Genomic DNA, 12,520 nt, shown 5'->3' on the forward strand with positions numbered 1-12,520 from the left:
GCGTGTATAAATTCCCCACGCCGGTGCACCTCACTACAGGGGCATGCGCACGCCCCTGTGCTCTTTCGGGAAAACACTCCTTTGACTCTGACTGCTCTCGCACGGTCGTGCGGAAAATACCCACGCCCATGCATCCGACCCACAGAGGAAGACGCACGCCCCTGTGGCTTCTCTGGACATCCGAGAAAAATACCAAGTGTTATACATGCCCGTGCGGAAATTCCACATGGGCGTGGACATTCATATGCCAAACGCACAGGGGCAGCCGCAAACCCCTGTATCTTCTCGGGATGGAGAGAACTCCTCTACAGAGTTTAACACGGGCGTGCGGAAATTACCCACGCCCGTGCATGGTTCACAAGGTTGCCCACAGGGGTGAGTCCACGCCCCTGTGTGCTCTCGAGAAAAAACTGCCCAACTATGCAGGAATCCACACGGCCGTGCGGAAATTACCCACGGGCGTGTGATAGTCGCATGGTCGGGCACAGGGGTAGCCGCACGGCCCTGTGCCTTCTCTGGATGAGCTCACAGTGCAACCCCCACGGGCGTGTGGAAATTCCACACGCCCGTGTGTTTTCTCTGGATGACTTAGAAAAATCTGCAGGCTTTGCAGAAAATTTCTGAACATGTTTACACACTCAGAGCCTGCCCTATTATGTAAATTTTACCAGTGAAAAATATGAAATAGAGCTCAAACAACCAAACTTTCGCCAATTCCTCATAAAACACACGATGAATTTTAAAAACCCACAACAAAGTCGCAGCACAAGCATCTAAAAATTACGACACCAACACTTAATAATTTATTCATGCAAACAAACTAAACTAAAAGATAAGAAAACAGTAAACACTTGGGTTGCCTCCCAAGAAACGCTTGTTTAACGTCACTTAGCTTGACGTATCTTGTCTTACCTCACGGGCGTTCATGAATGAAAGTCGCCCTCCTACCCATGGCTTGGAAACATGATGTGCAAAGTCTCTTGAGGGTAGAGGTGTATTATCGAGCTTCGGACAACATGTCAATGGTTCATCCAACGTTTTTGGCTCATGTACGTCTCTAACAGCCTTGGAGCATTTCCTGTGGCGTCTTCTAGCGCTCTTCATTCTTCGGAGCAGCTTCTTCAAGATCCCTGTGTTATATGTTACTTCTTCTGTCGACCCAAGCATCATTACTTCTTCATTGCTCTCCTCTTGGTCGAACAAACCTTCATATGGATCCGGGTTAAACATTTCCTGCATGTATTCATCAACAAGCTCATCAGTAGTGTCTAGAAAATACAAAGTGTCATCAAATCGAGAGAATGCCGCATGGCTTCAGCAAGGTGGTAAGTGAGTTTGTCATTTCCAACTCTCAATGTGAGCTCTCCGCCGTCCAGGTCGATCAATGCTTTGGAAGTCCGCATCCTCATCGACATCTAGCACTACGAAGTCAACCGAAAAATGTACTTGTCCACCTTGACAAGCACGTCTTCAATGATATCTCTCGGATGTCGCACCGTTCGGTCCACCAATTGTAAAGTCATCTGAGTAGGTCTAGGTTCTCCCTAGCCTAGTTTTTGGAAGAAAGTATATGGCATGACGTTGATACTTGCCCCTGAATCTGCCAATGCCATTTTCTCACCTAAGTTGCCGATGTTATACGGAATGATGAAGCTTCCCGGGTCTTTCTTCTTGTTCAGCATGTTCTTTTACAGCACCGCCGAGCATGAAGCATCTAGCACCACTGAAGCACTCTCCTCCAACTTCCTCTTGTTAGTCAAAAAGTCTTTCAGGAACTTCGCATACTTAGGCATTTGGGCTAATGCATCTATAAAAGGAATGTTGATGTGGAGTTGCTTGAATAAACTCCGGAACTTCTTATACTGTTCATCCCATTGCTCATTCTTCAATCTAGATGGATAAGGGATTCTTGGCTTGAAAGGTGGGGATGCCACCTCTTTCTCTTTCTTTGCTCCCTCCTCAACCTCAACAACCTCGGGTGCGTGTTCTTTCAGCTTCTCACTCAGAAGCCTCCATTCAACCTCATGACCAATTCTCAAAGTGATCACCTTCACATGTTCTCTAGGATTGGTTTCTGTATTGCTTGGTAAACTTCCATGTGGCCTTTCGGAGAGAGACTTCGCAATTTGTCCCACCTGATTTTCAAGGTTGTATAAAGAGGCGGTGTGGTTGGGAAGTGTAGCCTCGACTGATTCAAACCGTGTATTTGCAGATTGAACAAATCTAGCCAAGTGCTTCTCTAAATTCGTCATTCGGGTTTCCAAGCCTGAAATTCTGTTTTCCACTTGAGGGGCATGTTGTTGTTGCTGGAAACCCAGTGGCCCCATGGCCTTTTGTGGTCCTTGATTGCTCCATGAAAAGTTGGGATGATTCTTCCAACTTGAATTATAAGTATTGCTATATGGGTTCCCTTAAGGTCTAATGCCATTACCCACAAAGTCAGTGTTTTCCAGTGAAGAAACATCACCAATAACGATCGGGCAATCAGAGGGAGCATGTCCTCCACCACAACCGGTGCAATTGGTCACAGCCGCAACTCTATTCGAAGCTATGAGATCTAGCTTCTTACTAAGACTCTCTACTTGCGCCGCCAATGAGGTTACCGCATCAATTTCATGGAGACCGGCCACCTTTTTCTTCTCCATAGCATTCCATTGGTAGCTATTTAACCCCATTTCCTCAATTAATTGACAAGCCTCATCGGGGGTTTTGCTACCTAAGGTACCTCCTGTTGCCGCATCCAAGAGTTGCCTTGTACTCGGGTTCAAACCATTATAAAAGGTTTGAACAATCATCTACTCCAGGAATCCATGTTGCGGACACTTTCTCAGGAGCTCATTGAACCTTTCCCATGTCTCGAATAGAGACTCCAATTCAAACTGAACAAAGGATGAGATCTCATTCCTAAGCTTTGCTGATTTTCCGGGAGGAAAATAACGGGCTAGAAAAGCTTCTACCATCTCCTCCCATGTAGTAATTGATGCTCTAGGTAATGAGTGTAGCCACTGCTTCGCTCTCCCCTTCAAGGAAAATGGGAAGGCTCTCAATTTGATGGCATCATCCGTCACCCCATTTATCTTCAGCATATTGCACACCTCAAGAAAGCTCTCTATGTGACTGTTTGGATCCTCATCGGCCAAATCGTTGAATTGTGCGGACTACTGCAGCGTATGGATGAATGCTGGTTTAGCTCAAAGTTCTGAGCCGTAATCGAGGGATGCACAATACTCGATTGTGTCCCTAACACTGAAGGTCTGGCATAGTCGGATAGTGTTCGTTGTTGCTTATTCTGTTCTGCCATGTTTTCAGATTCCACTCCTTCCAAATCAGCTGAATTATGCTGTTCTTGAACAGGTTCTTTCCTTTTTCTTCTAAGTGTACGTTCAAGCTTAGGGTCTCCTTCAATCAATATTGATGGATTCCCTCGGGTCATAACCTGGAGCTCAGGGTCTCCTTCAATCAATAACGCCCTTTTGCGTGTGTACCGCAAGTACACCGGTTTATCAAAGTAATAATACCCCGGTGAGTGGGTGGTCGAATCCATACGGAATAGTGATTAGAAACACAAAGATTGCTATTTAACTAGAACGAGGATGAATTAACAGTGATGTGAATAAGAATCAATGCAAATAGAAATAAGAAAAGAAGGAGGCACAAATAAAAGATAGGAGAGGTAATCGATGATAAATGGGGCACCGGACATTGCTCATACTAGGACTATTGTTTAAAGTACAAAACCAATCATTATCCTTCTTAACTAATGTATAATGAGTCATGGAGATCCTTAAACACACGGTCCCAAAACATAAGGTCAACCATGACTAACCCTACACTATGCCCCGGTGGAGAAATCTCTCAGTCTCGACACCTCACACTGTGTTAGGTTGCTTTAGGTTCTAGTGATTTTAATGATAAACCCTCTGCCCTAAAATAGATCTAACCCTTTGGTGAAGGCCAAAGACCCCTAGTCACAATTAAGCCCCAGATACTAAGTATTATTTCAATGCATCACTCTGTTGCTTGCGCAACTAAGCCCCAGCGGAGTTCATCTCTTAGCACTTCACACTATTGTGACCACAAAGAACTCTTGGAATGTGGAGGTAAAATAAATCACATCGGAGGAGAAAGGGGACGCTCCGCTACCTCTCAACTCACCCTCTCGACCCCTCTCTAATCTAGCATTGTCTAACCCTCATGGTGTGTCACTCATCCACAAGGATTACCAAAATGGATTCTCAACCCTAGTGTCACTTTAAGGGGAAATCAACTCAACAAGCAAACGTGCTTGGACCTCAATTAAAACATTAATTAAAAAAAGCATAATAAAAGGTCAAAGAAACAACATCATCCTAGGATTTAGAATTCCAAGTACCCACTAACGGTTTAGCTCTTCATGGAGCAAAATACAATCAATAATGAAATCAAAAGTAAAAATAAGCAATCCATGAATAAAACCCCCTTGGTGTTCGTGTCGACGGTCTTGTGGAGTGGCCCCGTCTTCTCCAAAGGTCCCCTCGTCAAACCTAAGGCACCCCTCTCCGGATCAGTGTCGACGAAAGCTACTGCAACAACTTTCTTCCGAAGAAAACGCGATTTCAAAGGCCGTAACCTCCTCCAAAAACACAGCCAAAGCCTCTCCAAACCATAGCCTTGGGTGTCTCCAAAGGTGGAGAAAAGATAGCTAAAAGATGGAAAAAAGGATTCTGAAATCAGGCTGAAACGATGACTTAAAGAGGGCTAGAATCAGGCATCCACATGGATGTGTGGAATTTCCACACGGCCCCGTGAATTTTTGGAAATTGATTTTCAACGGCATGTGAATGCTAACTGATACAGTGATTTGCTACAAGACCTGCTGCAGTACTCCCCAAAATACTCCCAAATCCACACTCTTCATCGAGGTAACATAAATGCGCACATGTCTACGCTGTAGATTGCGTTGCATCTTCAAATAAAAGCACATTTGATGACAATCTAGCTAGCTTTGCACAAATCAGAACATGTGAGTGTGATTCCCTTTGTGCCCCTCTAATTTTTCATATTTCCTTGAACACCATGTAGGTTGGCACACACTCATATGTCTTTGAGCACAACTTATGTCTTCATGTTTGTTCACTCCAAGATTTCATCAACTAAGTGCACTCGCAATCTACTTTGGCTTCTTTCTTCTGTATTTGTCTCCACAACCCTACATGCACAAAAAAAAACAAATACTCATGTATTAGCTATAGAATGTGAGAAAAGTGATACTCATCGTAAGAAAAAAATAGTTCGTATTACTAATACACAAGCACTTATCACCAACCTTCATTATACTCAAGTGAATACACAAAAGTTGTGGAGCACAAAGGCATCCACACTCATATGTTCTGAGTTGTGCAACATTGTTAAGAGCTTCATCAATATGGTTTCATTGAATACGTGACATTCTCTACCACATGGATGTGTGCCCAATCATGCGGCCTCAATGAAGAAAGTGAATTCGAGAGTATTTCTGCTAAGTAATGTAGCAGTTTAACTACAGCAAAACACAGTAGTAAAATCACTATAGTAGTTACTACTTACAGTGTGCACGAAAAGACAATTTGGAAATCCACACGGCCGTGTGGAAATTCCACACGCTCGTGTGGATGCCCGATTTTAGCACTATAAATACCACTTGGAGAGTTTTATTTTGGGATCTTCTTCCTATCTTTTCCCTATCTTCTGGGGAGAGCATGGCTAGGGTTTGGTGAGGCTTTTGCTTTGTTTTAAGAGAGGTTCTATGACATTTGACATCGACTCCCTTTGGAGGAGAGCTATTGGGGGAGCTTTCGTCGGTATTGATTCGGCGAGGTGTGCCCTAGGCTTGACAAAGGAGTCTTTGTAGAAGACGAGATGGCTCCTCAAGATCATTGATATGGGAAACAATGGGGTTTTATCTATGGATTGCTTACATTTATCTTTTATTTTTCTTTAACTCTGTATTTCTACATGGAGAGCTTAACCCCTAGTGGGTGCTTGGACTTGTAAATGCTAGGATGATTTTGTTTCATTGACTTTTATTATTTTTCCTTTAATTTTTATTTTAATTGAGTTTCAATCATGTATGCTTGTTGATTTGATTTTCCCTTAGAGTGACACTAGTATTCAGAATCTATCTAGGTAATCCTTTGAAGGGGTGACAACTTCATTAGGATTAGACTTAGCAAGATTGAAGAGGGTTGATAGGGTGAGTCGAGAGGTAGCGGAACATCCCCTCTCCATTTAGGCACGATTTATCCTACTTCCACATTCCAAGAGTTCTTTGCGGTCATGATAGAGTAATGTGCTAAGAGACAAACTCCACTGGGGCTTAATTGCGCGAGCAACAAAGTGAAGTGTTGAAGTAATCGTTAGTGTTGGGGCTTAATCATGACTAAGGGTCTTTCGCCTGGACCAAAGGGTTAGACCTATATTAGGTAATAGGGTTTACCACTTGGAATCCCTAGAGCTCCAAGAAGTTGTACACAGTGTGAGGCGTCGAGAGCATTACTTTCCGCAGGGGCATAGTGTAAAGGACTAGTCACGGTTGACCTTAGGTTTGGGATCGTGTGCCTTTGGATTTCCACAACTCATTAAACCTAAATTAGGAGACATAATATTAGTCATGAACTTTAAATAATAGTCCTAGGGTGAGCATTATCCGAGTAACCCATTTTACCATCGATTACTTCTCCTTACTGCTCTTACTTTCTCTTTCCTATTTTACTTTTCTTTGCATTGTTATTTTGAAGCAACATCACAACTTTGTATTCACTCTAGCTAGATAGTAATACTTTGTGCTTCTAAATAACTATTCCCTATGGATTTGACTACCCACTCACCGGGGTATTTTTATTACTTCGACGACCCTTGTACTTCCGGTACATACATGCAAGGGGCGTGCCAGTTGTCATTATGGCCCAAACTAGGATGGTTCAAAGATGTAATGATGGTAGTTAAGACCTAGAGAACTCTTACATAAGTTAACCCCAATCTCTCAGTGATTAACCCCTAATCTTATACGAGTGGTTGATAAGTGTCTAAATGTACGTATTTTATCATATGTATTTTATATTCTTAATATGTATTTCATTAAGAATTGATACCTGTTTTGTGCTTAATCGTGCATTATTTACTTTGTAGGGCACAGGGAAGCCATAGAGAACACAAGGACATGATTAGGATGAAAAAAAGAAGAAAACTAGGTTTCATAGTACTAAAGTGTATTTACTGTAGTAAATCAATGGAGATGGAGTACTGTGGTAATTGCTCTGTATCATCCACTATAGCACATGGAGGTTTTTCAAGACAGAATGTTTTTCCTAGCTCATACATCCTCTATACGGGCCGCATGAAGGCCGTATGGACCCCGGTATGCTGCGAAAATTTAGGATATTTAAGGTTTCTTCTTGGATAAATGTGTGGACTTTTTTCCTTGTCCTTTTGGGTTGCCACCACCACACATCCTTGAGCCCTTCTGGCCATCTTTCGATGGTAATCGTTGTGGGAAATGAGCACACATCATCACCAAGAGGGAGAGGAGCAAAGAAAAAAGAGTTTGAGTGAAGACCTAAGCCACTATTGCAAACTATTCCAAGCTTCACCCATCAAGGAGAACAAGATCATAGAGGGAGTTTTCTTGCTTCTTTATTATATTTTATTTCCTTGTATGTTATATAAGTATCTCTCATCATGATGGATTAACTTATCGTGGTGTTTGGATTTGGATGAAACCTAGGGTTAATCTTGTGCAAGAACTTTGGATGTTGTTATTATTTCATCTAATGGTTGTTTAAGATTCAATCTATTGTGCTTTGCATGTCTTGAGCTACAAATGGAGAAATCCATAGTTCATTCTTGAATTGTATTTATTGACGTGAGAGCGTGCTTATACTAGAACATACATAGATTGAAAGAGGATACTTGTGCCTACACGCCGAGAGATCGGGTGTTGGTAGCCCTCTATTGCTAGGTTTTAGCTGAAGGATAGTAGGTTTATGCCTATTAGTGATTTCCTTGAGCTCATTGTGATCGTAGGTGGGTTGATCCGGAAGAGATTGTGATTAATACTTGAATGGGATCAGGGGTTACACACAGAGAGAGTGGGGTTAACCTATCTATGTGACCTCTAGGTCTTAACTACCATCATTACATCTTTAAACCATCTTAGTTTGGGACTTAATGGCAACCCTAGGGGGACTCCTTGTCCGAACACCTCCTTCTCTTGCTTGATACTCCCTTATTCATTTATTTATGTGTGTTAGTAACCCGGCCATAGATTAGTTAGTTATTTTATTTTGTTTGTTCTTCTTACAAAGAATTGTAGGCTAAATAATAGATGAAGAGTGAGTAATAATACTTCATTGGCCTCGTGGAATACGACCCCTGTGTTACACACAGTATATTACTTGGCAATCTCGTTCACGTGCGTGGAAGCACAATTAGTGGTGATTGGAATCTCTTCCAGATCAACCCTCCTACAATTGCAATGAGTTCAGGGAAATCTCTAAATAGGAGTAAACCTACTATCCTTCAGTTTAAACCTAACATTGGAGGGCTACCAACACCACATCTCTCAGTGTGTAGGCACAAGTATCCCCATTCAATCTATGTATGACCTAGGACAAGCTCTCTCTTGTATCAATAAACACAATTTAAGAATGAACTATGGATTTCTCAATTTATAGCACAAGGCATGCAATGCACAATAGATTGAATCTTAAACAACCATCAAATGAAATAATAACAACATCCATCATTTTTACACAAGATAAACCATAGGTTTTATCCGAATCCAAATACCACAATAACTTAATTTCTCATGATGAGAGATACTTACACAACAGACAAGGAAAAAAAATTCAACAAAGAAGCAAGAAAACTCTCTATATTATCTCGATCTCCTTAATGGGATGAGCTTCAAATGTTTTCCGATGGTGGCTTAGATCTTCACTCCAACTCCTTCTCCTTTTCTCCTCTCCCACTTGGTGATGATGCATGCTCATTTCTCACAAGGATCGCTACCGAAATCTGGCCAAAAGGCCTCAAGGATGTGTTGTTGGGCGGCCCCAAAAGGCCAAGGAAAAAGTCTCCCTTTTGCGCTAAAAGAAGCCCTTATATAATGCCACGAATTGATGTATATGAGGATGCATACGGGCTTCATGTGACCTTCATGCGGCCCGTATGGAGGCCGCATGAGCTAGGCAAAACTCTTTGTCCCAAAAAATCTCAATTCATACGGTTCACACAGCGTGTGACCCATCCAGAAGCGCGTGTGGATCTTCGGCCATGGCGAAAATGGCCATGGTTTGAGTCCACGAATGCCTTACGAATGACTCCAAACTTTATAAAGTGTCTCAAGTGTTTTTACATAAAAATTGGGTGCTAAAATAGATAAATCAACAGCAAAAACTGAATACAACATTCATGGTAAAGTACAGAAAAGGAAGAAGCTTTACAGAGAAGATGAAGTTCTAAACGGAGATAGAACACAGGTTAAACCTCACAAAACCTTTAAATAGGCAAGGGGATTCAATGGGGAAGAAGAAATGACTCAACCCTGGACTTGAAAATGGTTGAAGATTAAAGGGTGTGAGGATGATGAGTTAGAGAAAACAAGCCAATTCCTTCATAAATAATCCAAACGGGGGTTGTGGAAAATCCACACTACAATGCGGATTCTCTGGATGGTATAAAACCCTCTAAAACAAATCCATATGGCCACGTAGATTTTCCACATGGCCATATAGATTCTCTGTATGGCTTCAGGAGTTTTGAAGTAAATCTACATGGGCATGTGGAATTTCCACACCACAATGTGGATTCTCTGGATGGGTAAAATACAACCTGAAACCACCCACATGGCCATGTGGATTCTCTGGATTACTAGAAAACCGACAGAAATCATCCATATGGCCAAAAAATGCTCAAAATTTATAGAAATCAGCAAAAACATATGGAACAAACAGTAGAAATATGACAATCAATGAATAGATGGCCATAAACTTGCCTAAACTCAATGAAAACACATACTACTTTGCCAAACAAATAGATTGATGAATTAACACCAAAAATAATGAGAAGCACTTAGCACCAACAAAATCAAACAAAAATACCCACTCAAAAGAAATTATTTCTTTAGAATTGAAGCTAAGAACTAAAATGAAAGTAAACACTTGTGTTGCCTCCCAAGAAGCGCTTGTTTTACATCACGAGCTTAACGTGCTTGGTACTACCCTCAAGGGGTTCAGTTAAAAAAGAAAACTTCCTTATCATCGGTACATTACTCACCACCAAACTATGATTTAAGATGATGCTCGTTCATCTTGAATGTACCTCTATCCGAATAGAAAATTTCAATGGCTCCATGTGGTGACTACGAGTCACTAGTACACCCCAACCTTGAATTCCTTTGGCACCTTGATGCGCTTATGATGCCATTTGCATATCCTTTCTTCGTAAATCTGGGCATTCTTATAGGCTCTCAAACTCCATTTATCAAGATCATTAAGGTGGATTTTCCTTTGTTCCCCAGCTGGACGAAGATCAAAATTCATTGCCTTAATTACCCAATATGCCTTGGTGTTCATGATCCACCGATAGATGACAGGATTTTCTATAGACCAAGTTGGATGGTGTAGTCCCTTTTGGTGTTTTTTATGATGTTCGGTGAGCCCACAATGGGGCATCCAATCATTCTGACCAATCCTTCTTTCTTTTCTCTACTAATTTTGTCAAAATCCTCTTCAACTCCATATTATTGACTTCTACCTAGCCACTCGTTTGAGGATGATATGGAGTAGTAATGGACACTTAAAGGGTGTGTAAATTACGAAAATATATAAACATATAAGTATGCACTTAATGTTACAACTGGTCTGTGATACTATAATTGTACGGGTCATCAAGTAATACCTTATGGGAGAGCACAAGCATTGTATTTCCTGAGGAACGGCGAGAAGCTCCAATTAGTTCCTTTTCACTTAATCAATATCCTAATCATTTATGCTCTTTCTTTAGTTACTTTCACGACACTATTAAACAATACAATTTGAGACGTCGTTAAGCACACTTAGAAGGAAATGGGAGTATGTACTTGTTATTTTTATTATTAATTATGATATGCATAAAGTGTCAATCGTGTTCTGGGATTGAACCAGGGAAATTCAAAGGCCTATTAGTCGCAAAACCCATGGAGAGTAGGTCTAAATCATTAGGAACTTAAGATGTAATCTCTTCCACCCCAACCTCCTATATTTGCCTAAAGTGCAGGAATCTCACGAGAAAAGACCAATCAAACCCTAATCCTAAGGGGCAATCAATCCTAATCCAGAAACCTAGCTATGCCTAACCTCTTAGAGCATGCATAGATCTATCATGGCATGGACATCATCAACATGGGGGCATAATCTCCTCATCCACATTAATAGTAATAATCAATTAAGAACATTCAATGATTATGAAAACTAGAGCAATATATACTAATCAATCAAGGTTCATAAATAATAACCCAGGGACCTAGACATACAACTCCCTTCGAATTAGGTTCTTATGGATCATAAAAAAAAGGCATCAAAGCACAAGGAAGTCATAAGACCAAATAATGATAAATATGCATTCAATGAATTCCTTGACTAAGTCTATCCAATAGTTCTCCTAAGGGTTGCGGATTAGAGGATCCCAGGATTGCCTGGATGACGTGTATCCCTCTTGCCCCTCTGATGATGATCCTTGAAGATGCATGCCACACGTGATCTTCTCCAATGATGCTCATTGATGTACTTTTAAGAAATCCTTCGGAATATACTGGAATATGGAAGAAACCCCATCTTCCACTACTCAGATCTCTAGAAATCCGGCTGTCCTACCTTATTCAGTGAAAGAGTCTCCCTGAATTTAGAGAAAACTAGGGTATTTATATTGATTGGCTCCATCATAGCTTCACGATCTTTGGGCATTATGTGTCTTGACAATGGCCATGATGGTCTTCACAATGGCTATTGTTAGGTCGTTGTGGCTTCTATGTTGCTATCGGTGGGTTCATGCTACCATTGCTTGATCATGACAATGGTAAGTATAGACAACTTCTATGATAAGTTTCCATAACGCCCAATTGTGAGTTGTGGTATAGCCTTGATTCGGCAACTTGGTTTATTTTTGCTTCAAAACACACCTGAATTAGCTTCTTTTTTATTAAAATAGAAATAAGGGTAGTGGTTAATGAAAGGATGATATTTTGTGCTAATGAGGTGCAAACAAGTATAATTTTCATGCTAGATGTAGCTTAAATGATATAGAAAATATGGTCAATTTCACACTTATCAAGTAGCGAGGTGGTAATACACTCCCATAATGTTTTAGTACCTTTTCTACCTAAGTGTTGCAAAAATGAGTCCCTCTATCACTGATGATGATTCGAGGAGTTCAAAAATAGGTGAAAAGTTTCTTTTGGAATTTGACCATAGTTCTAGCATCATTAGTAGGTAATGCTTGGGCTTTTACCCACTTAAATACATAG

The 12,520-nt window shown here is 41.1% G+C and overlaps 1 non-coding gene across 1 annotated transcript; it reads left to right on the top strand.

Moving 5' to 3' along the window:
- Positions 1-2,805: 2,805 nt before the first annotated feature.
- On the top strand, positions 2,806-2,912 carry LOC120259604. Its single transcript, XR_005536162.1, has one exon. It is a non-coding gene; the product is annotated as a small nucleolar RNA R71 (small nucleolar RNA).
- Positions 2,913-12,520: the final 9,608 nt, after the last annotated feature.

Source organism: Dioscorea cayenensis, chromosome 4 (assembly GCF_009730915.1).
Source record: "Dioscorea cayenensis subsp. rotundata cultivar TDr96_F1 chromosome 4, TDr96_F1_v2_PseudoChromosome.rev07_lg8_w22 25.fasta, whole genome shotgun sequence".
Classification (NCBI taxonomy): Eukaryota; Viridiplantae; Streptophyta; class Magnoliopsida; order Dioscoreales; family Dioscoreaceae; genus Dioscorea; species Dioscorea cayenensis.